General features: G+C 38.7%; 1 long non-coding RNA gene across 1 annotated transcript; it reads right to left on the bottom strand.

Annotated features, from left to right (window-relative positions):
* Positions 1-2,966: 2,966 nt before the first annotated feature.
* LOC141942074 (uncharacterized) lies at positions 2,967-24,293 on the bottom strand. The gene is made up of 3 exons (XR_012628513.1): positions 24,276-24,293; positions 6,580-6,748; positions 2,967-3,053 (listed from the first exon to the last, which is right to left on the bottom strand). It is a non-coding gene; the product is annotated as an uncharacterized LOC141942074 (long non-coding RNA).
* Positions 24,294-26,731: the final 2,438 nt, after the last annotated feature.

Here is a 26,731-nt window from a genome sequence, read left to right as displayed (position 1 = left end):
CTCGCAGGAAGAAGGAGTAATGGTATCATCAGTAAAGGAATATGTAGAAATAAAATGCAGCAGTTTCCTGATTCTGATTGAAGTCGAAAGTGCCTGAAAAACCAAAGAGGGATTTTCTACTGTATTTTGTTTAGCGAAATCTATCCCCAAAGCCTTTAAAAAACCCCATTTTAGTAGTTCAAATTAGTTAAAACCCTTAAAATGATACCACACGTATTAATCATCTCAGAAATCGTGGCTATTTCATCAGCTATGACACTGGAAAATACCATGTCTTTACACCTAAAATGGAGGGATGTTTGCTAAATCCAGACCTAAATTATGGTAAGTTTTTGGTAAATATTTGACTTAATAATGATCATCTAGCAATGCATACTTAAGTCAACTTTTTAATCTGCAGAAGCCATTGCAAAAAGCTTGCCACTTCCTCAGTACGTTGTCATCTTAATATCTTATATAAAAAATGGTTTTGCCATACATAGGATAAATTGAAAGCACTATGTGTTTGCACTAAGTCTGTTGACCATCAACTTGAAGTAGAAACAGAGTGTTGACATAGGTGTTTTGATTACCTTTCTCTGTATTACTGTCATCCAGATTCTCCCCTAAAAGTACATTTATTTAATCATGTGGAAGGCATAAAGATGAATAAATATATCAGGCAAATTGTATTTAATATTTTAATATGTCTCAGTTGATTTTCATTCCAGCTTTTCTCTGAATAATGTGCTAACATTATTTAGTGAGAAGTGAGATGTATTAAACTAAATTATTTATTCTCATATATGCTGTTTTTTCTGCTTAAAAGAAAGCTAGAACTTTTACTGTTCCTCAGTCTATAAAGATTTATTAAGTAATTTTTAAAGCACAAAGATGGCAAAAATATTCATCAGCTTCATTGAGAAAGGTAGTGAGAGGCAGTGAACTTGTTCTTTTCTTCCTTCTCAGTGGTCAAGCATTAAACATACGATTAAAGAGAATAATTCTAGCAAAGAGCTCCAGTAAAAGCAAAGGTTGATAGATTTGATTTATTGGGGTACTAAAACATTTGAGAACAGAATATATTGCATGTGACTTGATGATGAAGGGAACAGCCAATCCCTCCACATTAAAAAACTGTTCTTTATTCCTCCTGCAGCCTTCCACTCTCCCTCTGAACTACTGCACAGTTTAACTCCAATGCTTTAGTATCAGCCTTTGCTGCAATTCCCACAAGGGATGAGCCACACACCTGCAGGGGCCAGCTCCAGTGTAGAATGATGTCAGCTGTGGCAGCCATGGTGTAGGTGTAGGTGTAGGATGCACTTGCATGTGGAACATGCACATACATGACTCTCTCCTTTCCCATGGGATTCAGGGCTGGTCTCTGCTCCCAGAAGATCTGACTAACATTTTCCTCAGAGGAAAAACAATGTGCTGCCTGATGAAAAGCTTTTAGGGGGCTTCCACCAGGCCATGCTGCTGTAGGCATGACTATTGAAGTCAGTGAGAAACTTTTCTATTTTATTACCACTGGACCAGGCCTTTGAAATCTTACACTCATGACAAACCCCAGAAACCACAGCTTTCTTTTGCTCTAGAATGTTTTCAGGTGAGCTAGAAGGAAATGAAGTGACTCAAGTACATCCATTAATTTTAGGAAAGAAAAATCTCTAATTGGTATACACTCTCCCAGATGAAAATCAGAGACATGTAACACAAGCCATCATGCTGGACAACTACAATTTCCCACTCTTTTCATCAGTTATCATCTTTTACATATATATATATATAAAGGGAATATGAATTGTCAGGGCAGAGACGAACAGTTTAGGGACTGAGAGAAATGTCCCTTTTCACTTCTGAGAAAAGCTTGTAAGATGTTATAAATCATAAAAAATCTCAGGAGCAACATTGAAAGATGTTTCTAGTTTCATGACAAAGGCAGTTAAAAATGTAAACAGGTTATCTGCCAGCCTGTAGTCAATAGTACCTAATTTTTCAAATAATGACACAAACATTGAAATGTTACAGAAAGTTGCTTTAGCTAGTGGGAAATAAGATGATTTCATGAACACAGACCAGATGATCCAACACATGAAATGCAGTTGGAAGACCCTGCTATAAGGGGGCATCGCTATCCATGACTTGTATACTGACATGGTGCTGGCACTGGGAAATGAGGTCAGTGAGATCTTTTAAGAATTCATTGCAATCACAGTATGTTTCATTAGGATCTCAAAGTGGGACTTCTCTTTGTTTCTTTAACTATGAAGGATTCTAAAATCACAATATTTGTAGAATAGTTTCTTCATCATTTGATTAGAAAAGAGAAATCAAAGTGTCAATGAAATAACTGCATAATAGCCCAAAGATGAAAAATATCACCCTTCTCTGGCAATGTGGAAGTTGATTGGGGAAGATCAGTAGTTGTTTTGCCAGCATTAAAGACCTTCCAGTCATTTGATGAGTATGAGAGATTTACTTAGTAATTATCACTTTTCTCTGATATCAGCTGTAACTCATAAAACTATGGGATTCAGCTTTCACACAGACATTTTCATTCCCTTTCAATCTGTCTCTTTTCAATTCTGTTTCTTATTTGTTTGCTAAAATGATTTAGTTAAGATGTCAATTGGGAGTCAGATGGAATGTTTTCCGGATGGTGCATTTTTCAGTTCGTTCAATTTGGCCATTTAAAATGTTACTTCATTTCAGCTTTAGATCTTAGATCTGCTAAAATTAAGACTTGCATTTTCTGTAGCATGATAAAACCTCTTTTCTTTTCCTTAATCATTTTACCAGTCAGGCCCAGGAAGTTCTTAAAAAATGTTAATCTCTGGGTTAGCATTTGGCTTTGATAAATGAATTCAGATGCAACAAAGAAGCCTAAGCAAACAAACCTTTCTGCAAGATCCAAGGAATCAGTGGTATGCTGTTGTACGTCCAGTACAGACAGCCCACAAGGCAGACAGGAATTGCAATGAGGTATGTAAACAACAGGCAGATCTTCAAAAATGTTAAAATAACTTAATAACTTTTTCAGATTACAGTATTTCTTTCGTACTCATCATCTGAAAGACAGAGAAGTGAAAGTGGGAAAAGATGATAAGAAGGAAAAATACAATGGTTTGGTTTTTTAGCTGTGGTAAGGTACTAGAGGTAGTCTGGTAGATTGGGAGACTGGAAGGAAAAACCCTAGTGAAAAGTTGGGAGGAGGAGAAATGGATCATAAAGGGAAAACAATGGTCTGAAGTGAAGGAATTACATCTGAAAATTCACTTATCTACAAATCCCTCCATCACAAATGAACACCCACACATCATACACCCAACTCTTTGGGAAATTAAAATCAAATAACTTTAATATGGAAGTTATGGGAGGAAATAGGAAAAAGTGGCAGCAGGCACTGCGCAGGCACTGGACAGACACAGCTCAGAGCAGAATCCTGATGGCCCTTTCATTCTCTCTGCATTCCTCCAAGTTTGCTTTGAGAGAAAACACTTTAATTCTGCTCCAGATAGATGTGCTGATGTTGAAATGCAAGCAGGAGAGAAGTGCAGCAGGCAGCTGCATAGCTCGAACCACATGGATTGGGCTACTGCAGCACCCAGCATCATTGCTCCCCTCAAGCAGTAAATAAAGAGGAAGGTTCTTTAAGGAAGTAGCTGTTGTTTTGTGTCCATGAAGAGGGTGCTGGTTGAATATCTGTTGCTTAGTTTGCAGCTATAATACTCTGAAGACTTATGAAAACCTCACAGAAATTCATGGAATCCTTTATTTTAATTTCACTGAATTTTTAATAGTGTTTTAAGCACTGTTATTCCTGTTCACTGTTTCAAGTGAGTAATGTGTTTTTGAAGGTGTACTGGATAGGCTTGGGCTTTTCTAAAAATGCATATCACATTTTTTGTCATCTGACACTTTAATATTTGTACCTGCCATGGACTTGACCATCTCTAATAAACACACAATACTTTTTTGAGTGTGTCGCTAGTGTAGAATTTGCCATTGGTCAGAATAATGCAGATACAGACAAAGTGAATGAGATTCGAGACTTAACTGATACACAAACCAAAGCTTAGAAATATTGAAGAATAGCATAACATTTTCAAAATAAGACTGATGAAGGTACACAGCTGTATTCTAAGATAGCTGCAAGGAGTTTAGTTTCCTGATCATAATGTGTGATAGAGACGTCTCTCATATTTTATCTAGATTCCAAAGGTTGCATAATGTGCTCTAATAATCTTAGCTTTCCTGCTGAGTATGGCTTCTGAAAGTATGCAGTTCCCAAATAAAAACAAATGCATGAAAGTATTTTCCGTCTTTGTGACTATGACAAATGATGCATTAACTATACTGACGCTGTGTTAGTCTGGTCATTTAGCAAAAGCACTATGGTGCATATTCATGCTTAGTGGTCCAGAATGAGGCCCTCAGAAACATTTGCTCAGACATTATTAAGTGTGCCATGAATGAAAAGAATATGCTGGGAAAGTCTTTAAGTTAAGAAGGGAATCAGTCATGTTTCCTGTTTAGTCTATGACATTATAAGCATAATTTTAAAAGTTATAATCATATGTATTTTTTAATGTCCTATCAGCTAAAACAGGTCCCTCTCATCATCATATTTTTACAGAAAAATCAGGGAGGGAGTTGACATGCCAAGCCCCAAACCTTCAGCACAGACTGTTAGGTCTAGACAGCTGTTGAGGACATAGTCACATCTACATGGTCTGATGCAGACTCATTGTGTCTGGTCTCTCAAGTGTTTTACAGGGACTACCTCCTGTTCAAAGCTGTTTAGTTAAAGTTATGATTGACCATGCCCAACCAGTAAGTCTCAGTAGGCTGGCACTGGTTCATGTGTTATAGCTCAGAGCTCATACATCAACACAACATGGGATTCAACATCTGCTTCTGTATATGATACAGACTGCTAGAGGCACCCTAGCAAAAAGGGCATTACTGGTGACCTAAAAATTCTTAATATCCCCACCAGATGGCATCCCCCCAGTAAATGCTACTGCAGTTTATGGACAAAATTTTGAAACTGATTCTCTTTGGCAGCTCATATTGTCAGATGTAAATGTTTTTGTAGCTTCCATCACCTATACAGAGTGTCAGGAGGCATATTTAATCCAATAAATTCCAGGCCAAATTGATTTGTGCTACAAGAAGATGAGAGCCAAGATCTGTAAATGTCTAACATTGGATTTCTTTATCTTTTTTCTACATGAGGCACTTGGAGTTTGAGCTGAGCGAAATCATCTTGGCTTCACAAGGTCTGGATTGCAGTGGCAACACTGGACTGAATTAAAACAAAGCTACAGGTAGCAATTAATCTTGGTAAACAAAAGTTCATCCATTGATTCTCCCATCTCAACTCCTGTCCTTGCTGGAGACATAATGTTTGGTTTTCTTTCTATGAACTAAGAATACTGACTCTTACTGATGCTGAGCAGGTAAAGATGTTCAGTAAGAGCAATATGAATGTGCAGAACATCCTGAGCACTAGAACATGTCTATATATATCTTAATTTTAAAAACACTTCTTCTGAGCCTTTTTATATGCTTGAATATTTCTGTGGAACTTAGTGTGAAAACTGTTTTGCATAAAATTAGTCTCATGTATTTGCAGGACCAGGGCCATAGAGAATAACCCAAATCAGTGCATCATTTTTAATTGCACTCTACTATATAAATAAGCCCTTGCTAGTCATCATTAATTTTAGATGAAGTGAAACATTATTTAAAGTAAAAATCTCAACTACCCTTGCTGCACTGGAGTTGTTTTTCAATTAAGGAAATATTTGAACCATTAAAGTGAATGCTAAATATATGGATATTATAAATGCACAGTAGTAGACTCCAAAATACTTGCAGAAAATTGAAGCTCCCATTCAACTCCAATAGTGTAAAAGATGTTGTATTATCAGTTTAGAAAACTCTTACTTGAAATTGACTATAGATTTCCTTAAAATGTAGCTTAGGTTTGTTTGTTTGTTTGTTTTTTCTCTTGTGGAAATTCAAATAGGTGTTGCAGTTGAGGATAGTGCATATGCTCTTTTGTAAAAATAAAGCCATGCCCCAATCCTCTGATAAAAGTCTTTCTCTCTGTCCAACCACCACCCCAAACACATGCATGTAATACAGATGTGACTATTTACAGCACTGCCTTCCATATCCAAATCTGTTTCTAGTGTGAGGGAGAGGCATTATCACATATGACAGAGATACCTCTTCAAGCCATGCTGCTGCTTATCCTACTGTGTACATGCATTTCATATGTATTCTTTGGACTGAGTGTATCTACTACTCTGCATTTCTCTGTTGAACTCTTCTTTTCATTGAGGGCAAAACTCTCAGACCTGCAGAAAACCATCTCAAGTTGGAAATCCATTCTCCATCTGGGAAGCCCAAGGCAGTTAAAAGGAACCTCACAGTATCCTTCGCAATTCAACTTATGTTGCTTCATATTTTCTCATAGCTTTCTGAGAATCTGCCTTTTTTAACTGATTAAGCTACTACCAGAGTTAAAATATGTGATCAGATCCCTCATTACAAACACCTAAAAAGAGCAGATTTGAAACCTACCAGATTTAAAACTTATAAAGTCACAGATTGATGTAGGTTGGAAGAAGCTTCTGGACACCACTTAGTTCAATCTCCTGCTCAAAGTAAAGTCATCTTCAAATATGGATCAGCTTGTCCAGCTAAGTTCTGAAAGTCTCCAAGGATGGAGATTCCCCATGGCAATGAAGGTCTATGGATACAAAGAACACAAGGTTTTAGAGAGAAATAATATCTTTCATTAGACCAGCAGATATAGCTGAAATAAACAAAAAAACTTTCAAATACATAAACCTCTTCAGAACTATATGGATAAATTGGCATTTTGAGTCAATCCAGCACTGATAATGACATCAAAGCCATCAACTTTGCAACAGCATTTCGAGCTTCATTTCGAGGCAACAGCATCAACTTTAAAACTGACTGTTGCCTCGAAATGAAAATTAGCATTTCAAGGATCAAAGCAAGGTGCTACATCATGCTCAGACCTTGAGAAGGAGTGTCATAAAAGGCTTTGGAGACCAGTATGTTTGATAGTTACATGATACAGAGGACTAGAGTTTCAGTACTGAGGGGCTGCTATCTCTTTTTCCCCAGTCATTTCCCTCCAAAGACAGTAAATCTTCAGTACTCCTCCTGGGCACTTTCTTCTGCCAGTAAAGACTATCCTCTTAGCTGCCATCACGTGGAGGGTTATAGTCCAAAGGGAACCTCTTTGTAAAACTAACTGAATGATGGTCTATTGCGTATGAGATCACTGTGCACATACAAACAGGGTCTGCATTCACTGGAGCACTCTGAATGACCTTGATCATTATAATTCAAGTGGATATTCCTTAATCTTACCACTTTAATGCACTGTTCTGCAGCATTACTATAATATAATAAGCATGCTAAGAAATTACAGAATTTGGACTGTACTAAGTAGTGTAGAGCCCTGCAAGGGAGCAGACTTTCTGAACTCCACTGAAGTCTATTGTCAGACTATCTTACTAGCTTATTTCTTACTGGGAGTGCTAAAATGCTAAACTTAATTATAAATACCCCTCAAATGCTGTGATTTCTAAATTGGGTGTTTACCTATCTGGAAAGGAAAGTTGCTGGTTTACAGAAGAGGGATTTGGAAAAATTAATCACTCAAAATTAAACCTACTCCAAAATACATGTTAATATATGTCCAAGGCAGTTTAATCAAGAATGAAACAATTAAAAGATGTTCCTTAATAGAATGTGAATGCTGGCAAAATGACTTGTTTAGGGAATCAGACTGGCAGGGACTCTCATTCTGGCTTAAGAATTCAGTTGCTTGGCAGAGGCAGTGGGATGGCTGGTGTGTAATGCTCTGTTTACCCAAGGTTGCAAAGTGAGCTGTAATGTGACATCCCATGCTACAAGTAACATGATCAATCCAGAGTATTAGCATGTTTAATATTTTTTATGGATATAGGAAGGGTAACAATGCTGTTTTTTTCCCACGCTTGGTTTTAACATTTTGATTTATCTATCAGACTGCATGTGTACAGAAGCCAGCTGGATCTGGGCTCCAAGCTGTAAACTCCTGAGGGCTTGCTTTCATTATGTATTTCCATGTGCCCAGATAAGAGCTTAGTCTCAGTCATTGCCTTTAAAAGTTGACTTCATCTGATTAAGTGTAGATGTCTGTGGACTTTCAAGCAGTCCTGGCTCTTCTTTCCATCAATGGGCAGAATCAGTTGCTTTTCTGATATCATTTATCTCATCCTAAAATAGACACATTTGGTGAGATAGATTTCCCTCCATTGGCCAGAAATTGGACTTCAGGATGATACAGACATAGATGTCTATGTCATAGATGTCTTAAGTTAAGAAAACTGAATCCCCTTGAGTGTTTATGTTGTTATACACATATTAATGCAAATGATACCTGGTTTGGATTTTGATTTAACAGTCTGTATCAGGACTAGAAGTCAATGGTATTGTCCCAATGTAGAATAATTATAATATCAAATTCAGGTCGATAATGTCTACCTGAGCTAAGATACTTAAGAAAGCATGAAAAGAAGAATGAAACTTCTAATAAAATTCAAAGTTAAAGCTGCTATCTGCAAAATATAAAAAACTAAACATGTCTTTCAAAACACATTTTAGGCCATATTTCAGGTAGAAAAAAATGGCTTTGATGCTGCTTCACTGGATGAAGCAATAGTCCTCCAGTGAAGATCGAACAGAATGGATTATTTGCTCCACATTTAACAATTTTGATTCAAGCTATCAGTGTTAAAAATATTCACTAGTACTGTCTTCTGTCAGAAACATAATGTTCCTCAGAAGGAATTCAGATTAGAGACCTGAATCTAGAACTTCCAGGTGAGTCCCCTGATCCTGGGGCTCTGCTTATTATGTGATAAACCTTTCTCATTTGATCAGAAGTTATAAAACATGTCATATTTCTTCGCCTTGGAAAACAATGAAAAAGTTTTGAAACCTGAATATTTCTATTAAAACAATGTATCGTTCCCAGCTAGCTTGTTTAAATTTCTCATATCTATTACTGTTAGCATTTATTTATAATCCAACCTCAAAGGCTGATGTCACTAAGAGATGACATTCTGTCATGCTCATCCTAGAATCAGACAGATTTATTTAGGTTAAGGTATTATTGCAAAACAGAGGAAGTCTTTTAGATAATAACTTTTCTCAGATCCTGCATGGAGAGAAATTTCTAACCCATTTAAATGATACTGGTCTGGTTTCAGACAGAGTCCATATGCACTTCAGACAGTAAACACTGCTTTGATCTTTCCTTTCTATCCTCTTTCCAATTCCATTCTCATGGACTGGTATTTAAAGATTTTTCACCTCCCTTCTCTACCTGATATCAGTCCCATGGGCAAACAGTAGCAGTGGTAATGGTTATGAGCTAGCATATTCTGTACTTTCCTGGAGGTTTATTAGTTGAGAAGTGATTTCCCAAGGAATCTCCCCACAATAATTTTCTCTCACAGTTTAGGTTTGCACTCTCTGATGTCTGCTTCTAACCCCTATGGGTTGTCCACACTGATCTCAGGAGAGGGCAATGGCCATCGGATTGTTCATTTCCCTGTCTATGCTTTGTACCAAACACTGGCTCAGAGTGTGCACCACAGCTGCAATGATGGTGATGATCAATATAGTAATTGTATATGTTATAATAACTGGAATTAATGTAGTGTAATCCACTGCACTAGACAGTACACTCACAGAAAAAGAAAAAGGGCAGATCATGCCCCAGAGGGTTTATAAGATTAAGATAAATCAAGAGGTTGCAAATGGATTCAGACAGCTAGGAAAAATAATGGAAAAATTTTACCCAGTGTGCTAGGCAATGGCTTCAGTACATCAGCAGCCTAACTGTTCCCAAGATACCGAATTCTTTTTTTCATTAACAAATTCAGGTGAGCATACAAACCATAGAGAACAAAGGTCAAATATCAGCCTGCAGAGTTCATCTAGTCTATCCCCTGCCAAAGGCAGAAACCCTCATATCTATACCAATCCTACTTATACCCAGGCATGTACATGATGTTGCATAATACTATAGTTGAGCAAGCTATCACAGAGTTTTACTAACTTTATGACTGGGTACTTTTTCCTGATATTTAATCTGAGCTTTTCTTGCCAGAATTCGTCACAGAGCTCAAGAACAAATTCTTCCATTATTTTTGGCAGCAAATTTTGCAAATCAGAAAATCATTGTCTTGTCTTCCCTCAGTCTTCTCCAAGTTGTACAAGCCTCTGAAATCTTCCATAGGTTGCATTTTTTAGGACTCTGGTTATTCCTGCAGCTCTCCTGTGAACTCTCTCCAATATCTCAATATATATCGAAATACAGAGCCTAAAAATGAAGGCTCTGATCTTTATTGAGGAGGAAGGGTTCCCTTCTTTATCTTGCATACTGTGTTCTGAGTTAAATGCCCCACTGTAACATGATATGAAGGGGTGGCTTTCCCTTCTGTCCTGAAGAACTGCCTATTCACCAGGTGAATCCCATCCTGTACTTCCACTGCTGATTATTTCTAAGTGTCAAAGCCTATCCTAGACCAAGAACAACACATTACAAAATCCCGCTCAGTATATCTGTTAGTCCTGAGAGTGGGTATTTGATAATTATTCCTCAGGAATGAGTACGTAGCCTGCATTACATCCACCCTACAAGTAGGTAGCTTAGCCTATATCTCCCTACCTTTCCTGTGAGAATATTGTGTGAAACAGTTCCAGGAATGAGACAAGACATATGTGATTCAGTACTGCTACTATTGTCTCATGATGCCAATCATGCTATTACAAAACAAAATTATAGCAATTCAACATGATTTACCCATCTCCTTATCATCCTATGGCTTCTTACATATAATTTTATTTTTGTTTCAGATTTTTTTTAAAAGGTTGAGCTATATTTGTTTTACAGTATTTTACCCTGCCCCGCCAGAAGTTCTTAGAAATAACCCCAGTGGCTTTGAGATTGCTTCAGTCATTTCTGGTTGTGTGCTGGTTTGTCTGGGCTAGAGTTAATGTTCTTCATAGTGGCTAGTATGGGGCTGTGTTTTGGATTTGTGCTGAAAACAGTGTTGATAACATAGGGATGTTTTAGTTACTGCTGAGCAGTGCTTACACAGCGTCAAGGCATTTTCTGCCTCTCACACCACCCCAACAACAAGTAGCACAAGAAGCTGGGAGGGAACACAGCCAGGAGAGCTGACCCCATCTGGCCCAAGGGATATTCCACACTATATGATGTCATGTTCAGCATATAAAGCTGGGGGAAGAAGAAAGAAGGGGCAGACATTCAGAGTGATGGCATTTGTCTTCCAAGTAACCGTTACATGTGATGGAGCGCTGCTTTCCTGGAGATGGCTGAACACCTGCCTGCCGATGGGAAGTGGTGAATGAATCCCTTGTTTTGCCTAGCTTGTGCACATGGCTTTTGCTTTACCTATTAAAATGTCTTTATCTCAACCCACAAGTTTTCTCAGATTTGTTCTTCCAATTCTCTCCCCCATCCCACCGGGGGGAATGACTAAGCAGATGCATGGGGCTTAGTTGCTGGCTGGGGTTAAACCACGACAACTAACTTGAATGAAATCCATCAGTGCCAGCAGTTATGAAAAGATTCAACTTGTCAAAGAGCAGTATTACTTGTTCCTTTCCTGTTCTGTGCTGATGTTTTATTTCACAGTGATATTGAACATTCTAACCATTTGACCTTTTTGGTGAAGACTGATGTGGAAAAGTATTAAATATCTGTGCCTTTTGGTGCCATTTGTCAGTGAGGTTGCATTTCACACTCACAAAAGAAAAATTAAAAATGAGCACAACTTTAATGAAGATACATCTTATAAACCATTAGTATTTCAACAAAGAAAATAGTCAGATTACAAGTGCCTTGTATTTGCAGTAGCTTGTAGCCTGAATGCAGTAAGATTATGTGAGCAGAATTTGACCCAATTATTCAGTTGTAATAATAGAAATTACAATAGTGATTTTTCAAATTTAAGCATGCTGTGCATCCTTTATTCAGAAATTGCTCATTTAGCTTCCTTCTGAGTCAGTGAAAGTGCTTGTATGGGCTACTGATCAAGAGAAATAAAGCATGTTTTAAATGTCTAATTTATTCACTTTATACCTTAAAAAAAAGTTAGTTTGTGCATTTGCATTCATTAATACTTAAAAAGTAATCTAAAAATGCATGCACAAGACCGTATTTAGCACACAGCTGGTAGTTCTCTCTATAAAGTTTATTTTTTTAGCATGTTGATGATATTAATATTTTTGGGAGTATTACAATTAAAATGTATTCATTCATCAGTAATCAAGAAATGCACATTTACTGGTTAAACACCTCAACAAAATTAAAATATGTCATTTCACTTATTTACATCTTTTTCCATACAGCTGTTCCAAAAAAGGGTGAAATGACAGAGTTCTGTTGGGAAGCAACTGATTTCATTCTAGAACCAGAATACATGAATTTGAAGGAGCACAAGTTTTTTGAGACAGAAACATATAAGCAGGTTTTACCAATCTAGAAATCTGTTGCATGAGATTATTTCTCTAGAGTAACATATCCCTCCAAAGGCTGTCTTGCTTTTGAATATTATATTCTAACTATTAAAAACATTCACACAACAGAGAACTAGAAGAGAAAAAACATCACTTTTCTTTTTGATATAGCAACTGTCATAGCTGAAAAAGGTATCTCACTTTTTTTCTTTATCTTCTATTTTTCATTTTCAGTAGGTTTTACATAAGGTCTCTATCCTTCAAAAATGAGCTTTGCCTCCTGTCTATATAAGCAATTCTATCTAGAGTCATCTTCCAAGGTACATATTTAGCTTCATGGTGCTCCTAAGAAAAAGGAAGATCTTACTAGCCTATGGTATTATGTATTCCAGGAGCCTCCTGTGCATTTTACTTTGTACCTAGCAGCTCCCAGAGTCAATATAGATATTGAGCCTGTTCTGTCTATGAGGCATATGGGTAGTTCTATTAATGCTAATGTGAGCTATCCATGCATCAGGGAAACACATCTTCATGTTTTTAACTTTCCATTTGTTTTCACTCTCCAGGAAGAGTTTGGAAGGATTCTGCCTGTGTGGAAAACTTAACACTGACTGAGGATTCATTTTTTTTCTTTAGAAATTTTTTTTATTACTTTTTCTCTCCATGGGGCAGTTGAGTCAGCCTGTCCCTTTGTCTTCTTCCCTCTTTTACCATTATTACTTGTAACTGGGTTAGGCTGCATCTTAACTGGATTATGGTGCAGCCTAATCCAGATTCTGTTTCACCAATTCCTTGAGAAAGTGAATGAATGGGGAAAAAAAAAATTGTGTGGAGTCTCCCTGAATGGATTTCTTTGTGGAAGAAGAAAAAAAAGGACTCAGGACCAGAGATCAAATCTGTAGCTCTCACTACCTCCCATCTGGACCAGTGTCAGATCACTTCTTGCCTGTTCAACATTTGAGCATATATGCTCGCTGCCTAACGGCTCAACTTCAGGAGGAACAGTGTTGGAGTTCTCCAGATATGTGCGCTCAGAACAGGCTCAGCCCCCTCAGCCCATGTTTCCCATTTCGTGGGTAAGTGCCACAACAATAATATGGGACCCAGGAAGCACAGTCACAGCCTGCCCATTCTCAAAAGATGGCCACAGAGACATTTAGGAAAACATGAATTTTGCAATGTGTGTGCAAAAAAGTTAGGCCTTGGTTCAGCTTTCTACTTTCCTGTGGCGACTCGTTGCCCTACTGAGGACAATCCTCTGCTGCCTTGGGCTTCCAGCAATGTGTTGTCTGTCTAGAACCGTAAACTGTGCATAAAAACATTCTGAAATGACATCAGGTAAAACCAAAAGGAAATTCCCTGAAGGTACAACATCAGATTCAGGAATGCACCTAAAGACCTGCCAGCATTTATCTTTCACTTCTTTGACTTCTATGAAAATCAAAGTTTGAGTCCAGAGCATTGAATTGGCATTAGAAATTCCTGGGGAAATCACAGTTCGTGAATTTAATGTTTAACTATTCAGTAGAGTGAGGTGTTCCCTGTAAAGCAGGTTTGATTTAAACATTTCTGAGGATCAAGAGCATACCTCAGCAACAGATAGGTCCAATGGCTTTAATGCATCTTTTTTGTCTGATCTGATTTGTCTAACCTTAACTTCCAGCCAATGCATCTTATTATGTCTCAGTCTGCTGTACTGAAGGACACTCTATTATGAGATTTCTGTTCTCATGTCAGTACTTACAAACCTACATGAAGTCATCCCCTTAATCTCTTCTGCATAAATCTAAGCCAGCAGAGCTCTTTGATTCTATCAGTATAAAGAAAAATTTTCAATCTTTTCATCCTTCCCCTGTGCCTTCTCTGTACTGTCTGCTGTTTAACAAAATCCTTCGCAAAAGAACTTTCTTGTTTTCACATCCATGGTGTCCTGCTAGTTCAATTCTCAGTGTAAAATACACCCATAGTTGTTAACACTTCAGGTCTTTGCCAATAAGAGGAAATATTTGGAAACACCATATAACAGTAACAGCATGAACTCATCTTCATGTCTCTATCTTCTGTGACTGCTAAATCCTCTTCAGCCATGGTGAACAAGTCCAGTGCTCCACTTCCTGGGGTCTTAGTGCCAGACTTGCTGAGGGGCATGTCGTCTTCAGGGCTTACAACTCTCCCACTTTTATATCATCTGTCATTTGTTTCAGTAGGTTATTTATAAACATGTTAAATAGTATCATGCTCATTGGCCAACTATATTCAGAGATACATGTATTGAGTTTTCAATTCAGGTTTGAAAAGTACCCAATTAATATGTCTTTTCTTTATTTTATAATATTTTAATTTCTAATGAAAATGTGGTGTGAAATTGTAGAAAGCTCTGTGCTTGCATCAGCACTATTACTTCTTAACTAAATTTATGACCTCATTGAGAGAATATATCAAGTTAACTAGCACAACCTATTGTCAACAAATCCTTGGCAAGGAGAAATAATCTTATTACCCATCTTTGCTTTGGCCATTCTTTAGGGCTGAAAGACCCATTAGGCCCACCAGATCGCCCATTTTACCCTTTCCAGATTGCATTGACTTCCTTTCAATTTTCTGAAACTAGCTTACTGTTCCAAGTTTTATTGAAAATCGGTGTTAAGGATTCAGAGAGCTACTCAAACAACATTTTAAAACTCTCTGATCCAAGCTATACAGACCTGCTGATTTGAAAATATCTAACTTCAATAGCTGCTTTTTAATATTTCTTTGAGTCACTGTCAGAATAGAAAATATGCCATCATTGCCACCATCATCACTAGGAGATGTGCTGCCATCACAGCATATTGACTGTTCCACAAAGCCCAAAACAGAAACATGTAGAGGAGCTTGTCTTTTCTGTCATATTGTAGACAATTCCATAGACATCTTCTCAAAAAAACCTTACTTCTTTACATATTCTTTTGTTCCAAATTTACTTTCACATTTTCCTTTTTACCCTGAACTTTGCTGACCATGTAGTTTTCTTTGTTCCTACAGTTTTATGTCCTAATGTATATTCTTCAATATCTGTCTCTTCTTTCTTTCCTTTATGATATATGTAATGCATGTGATACATTAATTAATATTTAAATTATCTCATTTTACTGCCTGGGTCTGACTTTTGAGCTGGGGTGATTTCATTTTCAGTGGCAGGGTTCTGATTTTTTAAAGTTTATTTTTATTAATGCTTTTCTGTTTGTATTTTTTACCTCCAGCTGATATTGTCAAAGGTGTGACACTGTGAAACTGCTCATATAAAGCACAGAGCTCACACATGCAGAGCACACATGATCAAGTCATGATCACTTGAAGTTATATATGCACAGAGCAATGCAGCATCACACAGAGTTATCTGAGCTTACTCTGAACAGACTAGTAATATAAGGCTGATTGTGCAGTTATTTGGAGCAGTATCCCCTATGTTCACATTGCAATATTGAATTTTATTTTTTTTAGGTAACAGCTATGTTCTGAACAGCAACAACTGCAAGACAGTAGTTGCTGTCAAATATTCTGCTAAGGTGCAAAACAAGCTGGTTCAGGTGCAGTTGCTTTGAAAAGAGGCAAATACTGATGAATGAGGGTGTAACAGGGAAATTATCTTTATTCTGGCATCATTTACTAGCTGCAGAGGCTCAAGAGCAAGATCAGGCACACAGCTTATGAGTACACAGCCACCATTTAATTTATTTTTTCTATACATTGTAATGGGCTGGAACTAGCCATTATTAGCCTGACCATTAACATGCTCACACCCCACCTCTGGCCACCCAGTGAGTCTGTGCTGACCAACCAGTTGTCAATATATTGCTCTTTGAAAATGGAGGATCCTTGGTCCTGCTGTATTGCTATTTTTCTACTCTTTTAGGTTTTTCTTCTTCTAGTAGCATTTTTATAACTTGTCATGGTAAGTACCTTTTTTTTTCCTGAATATTGGATGATTTCTCTGCTTTGAACTATTACTAATGAGTATCAACTCCACAGTCTCACCTCCCTTTGTTTTGACTAGCTCATTTTGCATGGTTCTGTAACCTGCATGCTTTCTTGCTCATAGAGTAAGGTGACAGCTCATCATTAACTTTCAGTGAAGCTGGGGTCTGCATCAGAAGGCAGTCTGCTCCTCTGCACCTATGAGAGCCGAGACAATCTTCCTCAATGCACAGAGAATCCAGCACGCTCCCACATTTTCCCATCTGAGAAACTCAGTGAGGGTCTGGAAACCCTGCTTCAACAAACAGAAGGTACTCCCAATCTGTTGATCAGCAATGCCTGACCTTGGTGAGAGACAGCAGATCACAGCTTCATTGAGTTATGAACTCCATGACAAGCAAAATATTGTGACTTGGTGGCATTTCCCTGGAAAGAGCAGCTGGGAGTTGAAAGTCTACGAAAGCACTGTCCTCCCACCTCCACACCCACTCACATGCTGAGTATGGCAAACAGCTGCATTAGTTCAGCCATACCACACTGAGAAGCAAGTTGTATCAGCCTGATGGACCATGGAGGAAATGTGATCATACTGCCTCCATGCCCCAAGCCAAACTCCACAGTTTAGTTCACAACTACCAGGGCTTTTGAACGGTGTGATCAATTCCTCTCTAGCTGTCAAGAAGGCATCTAATATAGAATTCCCTTGTAACAGAGACAACATTTTTGAATTAAGGATTATCTTCTATAGAATTTAGACATCTGAGGATATTTGGCAGAATGAAACTGTCAGCACATACCACTGGGACTGAAGTTTCCCATGATAACAGACCTTTTAGCCTGCAGTTTTTAGCTAAATATTTATAAAGCTCATCAGTTTTTCCTCAAGTCTTTGGTCTATGGCACTATGTCTTACCTGTCAGGATATTGGCTTGTAAAGATTCATTAAATGTTTGCTTCCAAGATGGCAGTGATTCAAACAGACAGTATAATTTTTGACGTAGAATAAAACATTACCTCCCTCTTAGTCCACTCATCCCTTCCTAAACAGGTAATAGGAGGAGACTTTAGCATTCCAGTCATGCAGATCTTCTCGCCAGGCTTCATTCTTCCCCACAAGGCTGAATTTATGCTCATAAATACATTCCAATTCCTGTTATTACACAGGTCACTAGCATTGGTGTATAGGAAATTAGCACATTTCTTATCCCCGGATGCCTTAAATAATTTTGTTCTTGACATCTTGATTTTATGCTAAATTAGTGGTTATTTATCCCCTCCTCTTTTATGAATTGAATACCTTCCTAATTATCCTCCCTGTCTGCTCCTGAAAAGTTCACTTTCCTCTAAAGAGAGACTAGTCTTCCACAAAATCTTCCACAGAAATCCTCTATTTAACTCAACTTTTTTTTTCACACTGCTTCTTGTAGAGAATAGCAAAAGCTGGTCCTTGAATATGGTCCTTGCATATTCATCATCCCTCCAGGTTCTTTGTAAGTCATCTGCAGTCTGTGCATTCATGATGCAATATTAGAGTACTTAAAGGTTGCATCAAAGAGCAGTCAACCATGGGGTATTTGTCTGCTCTGTCAAGATAACTTCTGTAGTTTCTTTGAGTACCTGGTAATGCCTGAGTGCTATGGAGAATTCCTTCTGTCCTCTGCACTTTGGTAGTCCCGGCACAGTCATGTTCATATTGTTCCTCTTCTTGTGGATGGTCATCTCACTCTCATGCCTCTCAGTGTACAGTATGCAAAGCTACCCCTTGTCTGTCTCCTGTTTTCAATTCCTGATCAGTCTGTTGTCTGCTAAGCTACTGACACTTCACGAATCTTAGCCTTGATTTGTCTGATCGTCTCTATTGTCTGTGCTTGTCCCTATTTTCTTCAGTTTTCATATGCTGTTAGTCCCTTCTGACTTCAAGAAGGCATAAAGCATGATCTGTCCATTCACAGTTACTGATTCATCTCTGGCTACAACGTATGGGATGTAGAATGAAGTCAGGAAGGAAAATGTCTCACTCCACTTCTCAAGCTCTCTTGTGAAATGTTCTGTACCTTGCTCTTTTTCCCTGTCCTCCTTTCTTTGGACAGCAGAAACTTCAGCACAGAATTGACTGAGGATTTGGATATTAATGTTCTGAGAATATCAACATGCCTCAATGAGCTCCTTCTGCTAAGTCAGGGCTCACAGCCCCATTCCACAACCCAGAGAAGCAACACGCAGAACTGTAAGAGGAGCCAAAACCCGCCACTCAGCAGTTGTCTCTTCCAAGCACTGACTGCTGTGCCTACCCAGACACCCTTATCTGCTCTAGCTGTTTACAAGTGACTTATAATAGTCCACTCCGTGAGATAGGTCACACAAATAACTGCAATATGATCTTCAGATGACAAGAAAAAGTGGAAAAGCAATTCATTTAACACAGATGTCTATACTTTCAGATTCCTTCCATCTCCTGTTAGGTACAGACTCTGCAGCTGTATCTATCCAAAGGAGCAGGTCCACTTTGCTGTGCTGTCCTTATCCCTGGATATGCATTGCAGCTGTTTCCTGACTGCCTGTCATGACTAAGGTCTGAGTGGGCTCCATCATGCAGTGTTCCCTGGTTTGCTCTGAGAGGAACCCAAAGCACATGGTCAGAGAGGACACCCTTCTTGCTGGGCAAGTGCTGCACCCCGGCATAAACACCATGTAATTACACTATGCTTGTCACATTCATGTTTGCTTCTGCTGCCTTTGGTACCCACTCTCTTCTGATCACCCAATGTGCTTCTGTCTGGAATCAAGTCAAATGTGTATCACAGGAATTAGATACTTTATGCACACCTAACACCTCCCAATACATGTTTGTGTCAATGCACTTTCTATTTGAAAAAAGTGAAATGGTTTGGAATTCCTGCTTTGGATTAACTCAGTAAGAAAAAAACCCCACCTCAACAGCAACTGGGAGGAAAAAAAAAGAAGAAAACCTCCCCCCCAAAACAAAGGGATTCATTGATGTTTATAGAGGTGCATGTTAAGTTTCCTTGGAAATACCACTGTTTCTCTTTGATTCAATCTTCATTAAACACCATTCTCTTTCTGAAAATAAATTGCTTCTAATCAACATTATGAGATTTTTATTTCCTCTCAAATTTTTTGTCCAAAATTCCTGAAGCTAGATGGAGAAAGACTCTGTAAAGATGCTGAAGGAGCTGTGTGTCAATGTTTTCTTTTTAACAATTTTACATTCCAGGCACAATTAACAGAGAATTTCTATTTCTAGATATAAAAATTGAGTGAGGAAACCTCTGCTTACTAAAAAAAACCCAGACAAAACAACAGACAAATGCCAAGGAACCTTAAAATGCTGATAAGAGTGAATGTGGAATATCTAAACAAAAGATGCTACTTTATAACCAGTGAACCTACTGGATTCTTACCTTGTTGATAAAACATCCAGCCACACACTCCAGTTGCTGGAAGATTTTCTGTAGCCTTGCAGCTGAGTTATTACAGTTATTTCTGTAGTCTTACAGTTGAGTTATTCTACTGGGTCAACACAGAAGGAGTAAAGTCATAGTACACTTTCATTTTATATATAGGTATTTGGGGAGGTGCCATTTCTGCATTCCCCCATTACAACCACCAGTAATTATTTGTTAGGCAGGTGGAAGTAGAGGTGAGAAGTCTTTGCTCCAGATCATGATCAGATATTCAGGCGAGTAGTTTTGTTGAGTTGGTTGGTAAAAACTTCCTTAAGTTTCATAGAAAATTACTTACTCATATGGTACCAGCATCTTCTGTTTGATATGCACAGCAAGCACAGAAGGTCTGAGCCCAGGTGTGTGAGCATTACTAGCTGTACACCACAAAAGAGCAGTGGCTGGCTGTGGTGGAGACAGGGATTATGACAGAGATTACTCTGTGTAGCAGCTGGAGACACTACACCAGCTAACCTTCCAGAGAGAGATTAACCAGTTGATCCTAAGAGCAATCTTCTTTATGTGAAGAATGCCATCAGTCACTGCTATGGTATACACAAGCACGCAGGGATGCTGACTGCAAAATAACCCTCCTAATAACCTCTTAGTTCTTGGCATGGTGGAATGAATTTGAATAGCTCTGTGTTAACAGTTCTAACAGTTCAGAAACTTCATCTTTTGACATCTGTACTTTTGTCTGGGACACCCAAAAGCATTCACTCAGAAAGCAGCTCCTGCCACAAGAAACACTGGGAGATGTGAGAGACCTGTCATTCTGCTAGAAGAAGAATGATCCTTCACCCCTTCTTCATTTAAGAGGCCTTTTTACTTTTTTAGGATACACTTAATCACAGGAGATGAAACATATGCCATATGTATGTGTAGTGCTGTTCCAGGGATTCAGTGGGAGCAGACTGATTAACTCCTATCCAGGATAGACTTGTCATCAGCACTGTGTCTTGAGATGATGAACTTGACACTGAAGTACCATCCATCACTCTTCTGTTGGATTCTTATGCTTCTTAGGGGTTGTTACCAAAATTAACAACAGCCAACATCTACAGTAGGCATATGACATGAATCTAAAATCCGGCCCTTTTCTGGGTCTTAGCCATCAAGTATCAAATTATAAGAAGAATATTCTGCTGTTTAGGATTTACCACTCTGCACCATTTTCTAGAGTACAACACGCTATTGTCTTTTTAAAAGCACGGACAAAATAAGTAAGTCCTGTCTCTCAAAAAAACATGGAAAGCAAAACCTCCACTACTCCTTCATCTTTTCTTAGATTTGAACATCACCAGGAGCTGGAGGACACAATTCTCTGCTCTTGTCTGTTTGATATAATGAAAAATCTGATCTCTCACCTGCCTGGAGAATGATATAGCATTTAGGTTACAGTTCCAGATGCTGAGTAAGTAAAATCTTTTGTGTTGCCCTCTTCTGAAATCACTAACAGTGCTTCTTTGTTTTTGTTTTTTTTTTTTTAAACACTTGTAGAAAAAAACATTCACCTGGACTCTGTTTAAACTGTCATGTTGTAAGCAGCTTTAATCATGAATGAAACTTATATTTTCATGAGTTCTTAATTTCAGGCATAATATGGGTGACAAGTGTATTCTGAATCATATCAACTCTATACATCAGAAATGTGTCATATGCACTATTTCTGACCATAAGTAACAGCCGTCCATGTCAGCTAACGGACATAATGAAATGCACTTGCTCTGCACTGCTGTTTTTACTCCAAACTTCAAGTGAAGCTGTCACCAGCTTGCCTGGGTACTGTGATGCCATTTTTAGCATGTTACAGTGTTTTATTTAACAACCACTTTTCATTTCTATGTTTGTATCTGAAGTTGGCCAACACATTGCACTCCTGGCCTTCCCTTGGATTTTCAGTGCCTCTTGGTCCTACTCATGTGTAGAATTCTACTGGTATTTTTTTCTGTAAACATTCCTCAGGGTAGTAATATTTTAAATCCCATGGCAAACAATGGTTCTCCACTGACTGTTTCAATTTCCAGAAACACTGAGGCTACATTTCTTTTCAGCTAGGTGATGAGATCATCCCTAAAAGGAATAATGCATTAGCCTGTTCAAAGTGTGCCTTTTTTCCAGAGCTATTTCCCAGCCTGCATTAAGGAGGTCATCTAGGGGAATTATGCACTTTCTGTGTATGTTTCTCTGGGGAGCTGGAACGATGAGGATAGTCTGTCTGTAAAACCATGTTTTTTCTGATGCTGCGTAACAAAAGTCATACTGGTGAGCCTCTGAAATCAAAGCTGATCTCTGCAACCTGGCAGCTGAGCACAGGCTATTACCTTTGGACCCAGGACATTTATCTAGTCTTTGATTAGATTAATATATTTTTTTCCCTTACAGGTGGTAACTTGTGAAATTTAGTAGTACACCAAGTTTACACCAAGTTCAAGAGCTTTAAACTAGGTTTGAAGGGGAAAGGGATAAAACCAGGCTCACTAGAGATAAGCCTGGGGGTGGTATGCCAATGTTTGAGGGATGTGTGCTAAAGAGGTCCTTCAGTCTTCCATCTCAGTGGAGGTAGGGGATGGAGTTCCATGTGGCAGTGAAGACGCAAGGGTTATTGATGTGTTAGAAACCACAGAAGCACCTGAGAATCGTCATGTAGGAATTAGGGCTTCTCCCCCAAAAAGGTGTTGGGATCAATAGCCCAGATGAAGTGCATCTATACCAGTGCGTGCAGCATGGGCAACAAGCAGGAGAAGATGGAAGCCGTTGTGCAGTGGGAAAACTATGATATAGTTGCCATCGTGGAAACATGATGGAGTGACTTGCACAACTGGAGTGCTGCAATAGATGGCTATAAACTCTTCAGAAGGGATAGGCAGGGAAGGAGAGGTGGTGGGGTAGCCCTGTATGTTAGAGAGTGTTTTGACTGTCTAACACCATTTGATGATGGTGACAATAAGGTTGAGTGTTTATGGGTAAGAATCGGGAAGGCCAACAAGGCAGATATCATGGTGGAAGTCTGTTACAGACCACCCAACCGTGATGAAGAGGCAGATGAAATATGCTATAAGCAGCTGGGGGAGGTCTCACAATTGCTAACCCTTGTTCTCATGGGGGACTTCAACTTACCATATGTCTGCTGGAAATACAATACAGAGAAGAGGAAACAGTCTAGGAGGTTCCTGGAGTGTGTGGATGATAACTTCCTGACATATCTGGTGAGTAAGCCTACTAGTGAAAGCGCTCCACTGTACCTGTTGTTTGTGAACAGAGAAGGACTTGTGGGTTATGTCATGGTTGGAGGATGACTTGGGCATAGCAATCATGAAATGATCGTTCTCAATTCTTGGAGAAGTAAGGAAGGGAGTCAGCAGGACTGCTGACTTGGACTTCTGGAGGGCAGACTTTGACCTGTTTAGGAGCCTGGTTGACAGAGTCCCTTGGGAAGCAGTCCTGAAGGGCAAAGGAGTCCAGGAAGGCTGGACATTCTTCAAGAGGAGATCTTAAAGATGCAGGATCAGGCTGTCCCCATGTGCCGAAAGACAAGACAACAGTGAAGACCGGCCTGGCTGAACAGAGAACTTTGGCTAGAACTTAGGAAAAAAAAAGAGAGTTTATGACCTTTGGAAGAAGGGGAAGGACACTCAGGAGGACAACAAGGATGTCATGAGGTTATGCAGGAAGAAAATTAGAAAGGCCGAAGACCAACTAAAACTTAATCTGGCTACTGCTGTAGAAGACAATTAAAAATGTTTCTATAAATACATTAGCAACAGAGGAGGGCTAAAGAGAATCTCCAGCCTTTATTGGATGTGAGGGGAAACAATGACAAAGGAAAAGGCTGAGGCACTTAATGCCTTCTTTGCCTCAGTCTTTAACAGTAAGACCAGTTGTTCTCTGGGTACCTGTTGCGAAATGAGTGATCATGGATCTTACACAACTTTGAGGTAGCAGCAATTTAAGATTTATTACCACTATTAAAGTAAATCACAAGATTAGGTTGTTTTATGTTTAATAATACTTAATCATCAGCCAATTATCAGAGCAATTTAATAAAATTTGCTATAATCAACACAGTGACTTAGTTAAAGATTCGCAAATGGCAAGGTTCACACGAGACTTACGACAAAGTTTCCTAAATCAAATCGCACACACACAAACACACACACACACACAGATATAGAGGTTAACTAATAATCAAGATTTTTCTCTCTTTGCAAATTGTAGTAAACTATTGGTACCAAATGGTCTTTGAAACCTTGCAAAATCTAATTGTAGTGAATTACTCACTAGTCTCCTTTGTCAGCGTTTGTCAACAGATGATCTTTGAACCCTTCTTTGTCGGCATCTATCAGCAGATGATCTTGGAAATCCTCATGAAAGTCTACTCTTTGAAATCCCTGCAAACTCTACTATTCAAAGTCCTTGCAAAATCTACCCTGAGAGGCATCCCAGTTCAGGGACAGATACTGGATCACAGCCTGCTGCAATCCCGGAGAGCTCAAAGTGTCTAATCTAGGATCACTATTTATAGGATCATGAGATGATTGACTTTGGTCAGTATTTTTTTTTTCATTTTGGCCACAATTCTTGTCAGGTAATTCTGATATCTTCCAGAGCAGGCTACAATCCAGGCAACAGGAGTTTCAACTATGTTTAAGGAGTGCCTAATTGTCCCAACTGACTGCACTTGTAGCCGAGACAAGAAAGTGCTAGATGATCCCAGCCCACTGCACTTGTAACCAAGACAAGAACACAGTGTTGGCTGGTCCTGACATCGTGACATGGCCTGAGGGGGGGATGTGTCTGTACCACCACATTCCACCCCATGACCGAAGTCAATCTATTTTTTCCACAGAGTGGTGGTGTGGTCATCTCTTGCCTCTGTGCCTATAAATAGACAATGCTGCATTCTAGTTATAATTTGAGTGAAAATTTATGTTAGGTTAACCTCTATAACTCTTAAAGAACCATATATGTTATTTCATCAAATGGGATTGGACAATATTATATATGTGGGGAGGTTCTTGTAATAGCATAACTTGTTCTGTCATCTTCCAAACTTTGATATATAGAACAATGTTCAATAACAAATATAATACAGCAAGAGCCAATAGTTGCTGTTAGAGAGCATCCAAAAAGGTTTTCCCACCTTTTTGATTGATGCTTTCCATCTTTCTTTACTTTTCTAGGATATAGAGTATCTCTTCCACATCATGATGGACAGGAATCAGGGTTTTGTGTCTATTGTTCCAAACTCATTTTAGCAATTGAGTCAGGTCATCATATTGCAAGTTTTCTTACCAATGTAAGGCTCATTCCAATGGAGGTAGCTAGTAAATCTTGATACTATGTGTAGTTTGATTGTAGCAATTGGTAGGTTGTGACAGGAGCCAAATAATTAAAGTAGCATCCTATATTTTTGCTAAAATTACAAATACAGATATTTGAGTGATTATTTATTTCTACAGTGGAGTCATCTATAAATATAGAATTACAAAGGGTTCTTAGACAAACACACCCATTTCCAATATATACTAGTGTAGTTTCAGGGGTTTCATCAGGGTGTATTTCAAAATGACAAATGTTTTGTTCAGTGTCAAGACAAATGTCTTGCACCTTAATGGTATTACTTTCACAAATAAATCCTTGTTCCCATACAACACATGCATCAACATTGTCAATTGGCCATTCTTTTCCATTTTGTTGAGCCAAAACTCTATGTTCTAATGGACAGGGTACAATTCCATGGTGTTTTAATCCCAGCACAATGATTTGGTATATGGTGTATACCGAAGCATTGCATGTTCTTAAAACAAAAGCTATGTCTTTACTGTTGGTAGGGTTATAAACAAAATTAACTAGATGCCACCAGGATTGGAATTTCTTTTCAAATTTAGTTGCATTATCCCAGATTACCTTTCCAACTTCAGTGAGTAAGGTATTCCTTTCACCTCTTACAATCACTGCCACAGTAGATTGTACCCACAGTTGAGACAGAATACAGCTAAGAGCAAGAGAGGTATTAATCTCGGTTGCACATTGGTTAGTTCCCAGTGCTGATAGGGAAGATCGTAATGGACTTTCTAATTCTTGTAAATTACTTGTTGCTGAGCTTATTTTGCTTGGTAAATCTTCAGCGTCCATGCTGTTTAATGCTCTTAATCCTGTTCCTAGGATGCCAGTCACATCCTCTCTTGAATTGTTTCGAAGAGGTGAGGGTTCACCTGTGCAAACACACTAACCCTCCTTGTGTAAGATATATTTAGGAATGGTGAGCAGGTAGGCTTAATTGCAGAGATATTAACCTGTATTGGTAGTTCCACTTGTTTGAGAGACCATGATGGGTTAAACAATATTCATTGTTGACCTGTTGACCTATATTTTAGGTCCATACAATCCTATTTCAAAAATTTGTGGGGAGGTTAAAAAATTTGCCTGGGGGTTAGAAAAGATGACACCCATCTACAAGAAGGGCTGGAAGGAGGATCCAGGGAACTACAGGCCTGTCAGTCTGACTTCAGTGCCAGGGGAGGTTATGGACCAGATCATCTTGAGTGCCACTACACCGCACATACAGGACACCAGGTGATCAGGACTAGTCAGCATGGGTTAATGAAAGACAGGTCTTGCTTGACTAACCTGATCTCCTTTTATGACAAGGTGTCCCACTTAATGGATGAGGAAAAAACTGTTGGTGTTGTCTACCTAGACTTCAGTAAAGCCTTTGACACCATTTCCCACAG

The sequence above is a fragment of the Strix uralensis genome, chromosome 4 (assembly GCF_047716275.1).
Source record: "Strix uralensis isolate ZFMK-TIS-50842 chromosome 4, bStrUra1, whole genome shotgun sequence".
NCBI lineage: Eukaryota > Metazoa > Chordata > Aves > Strigiformes > Strigidae > Strix > Strix uralensis.
This window is presented reverse-complemented; position numbering and strand designations above follow the sequence as displayed.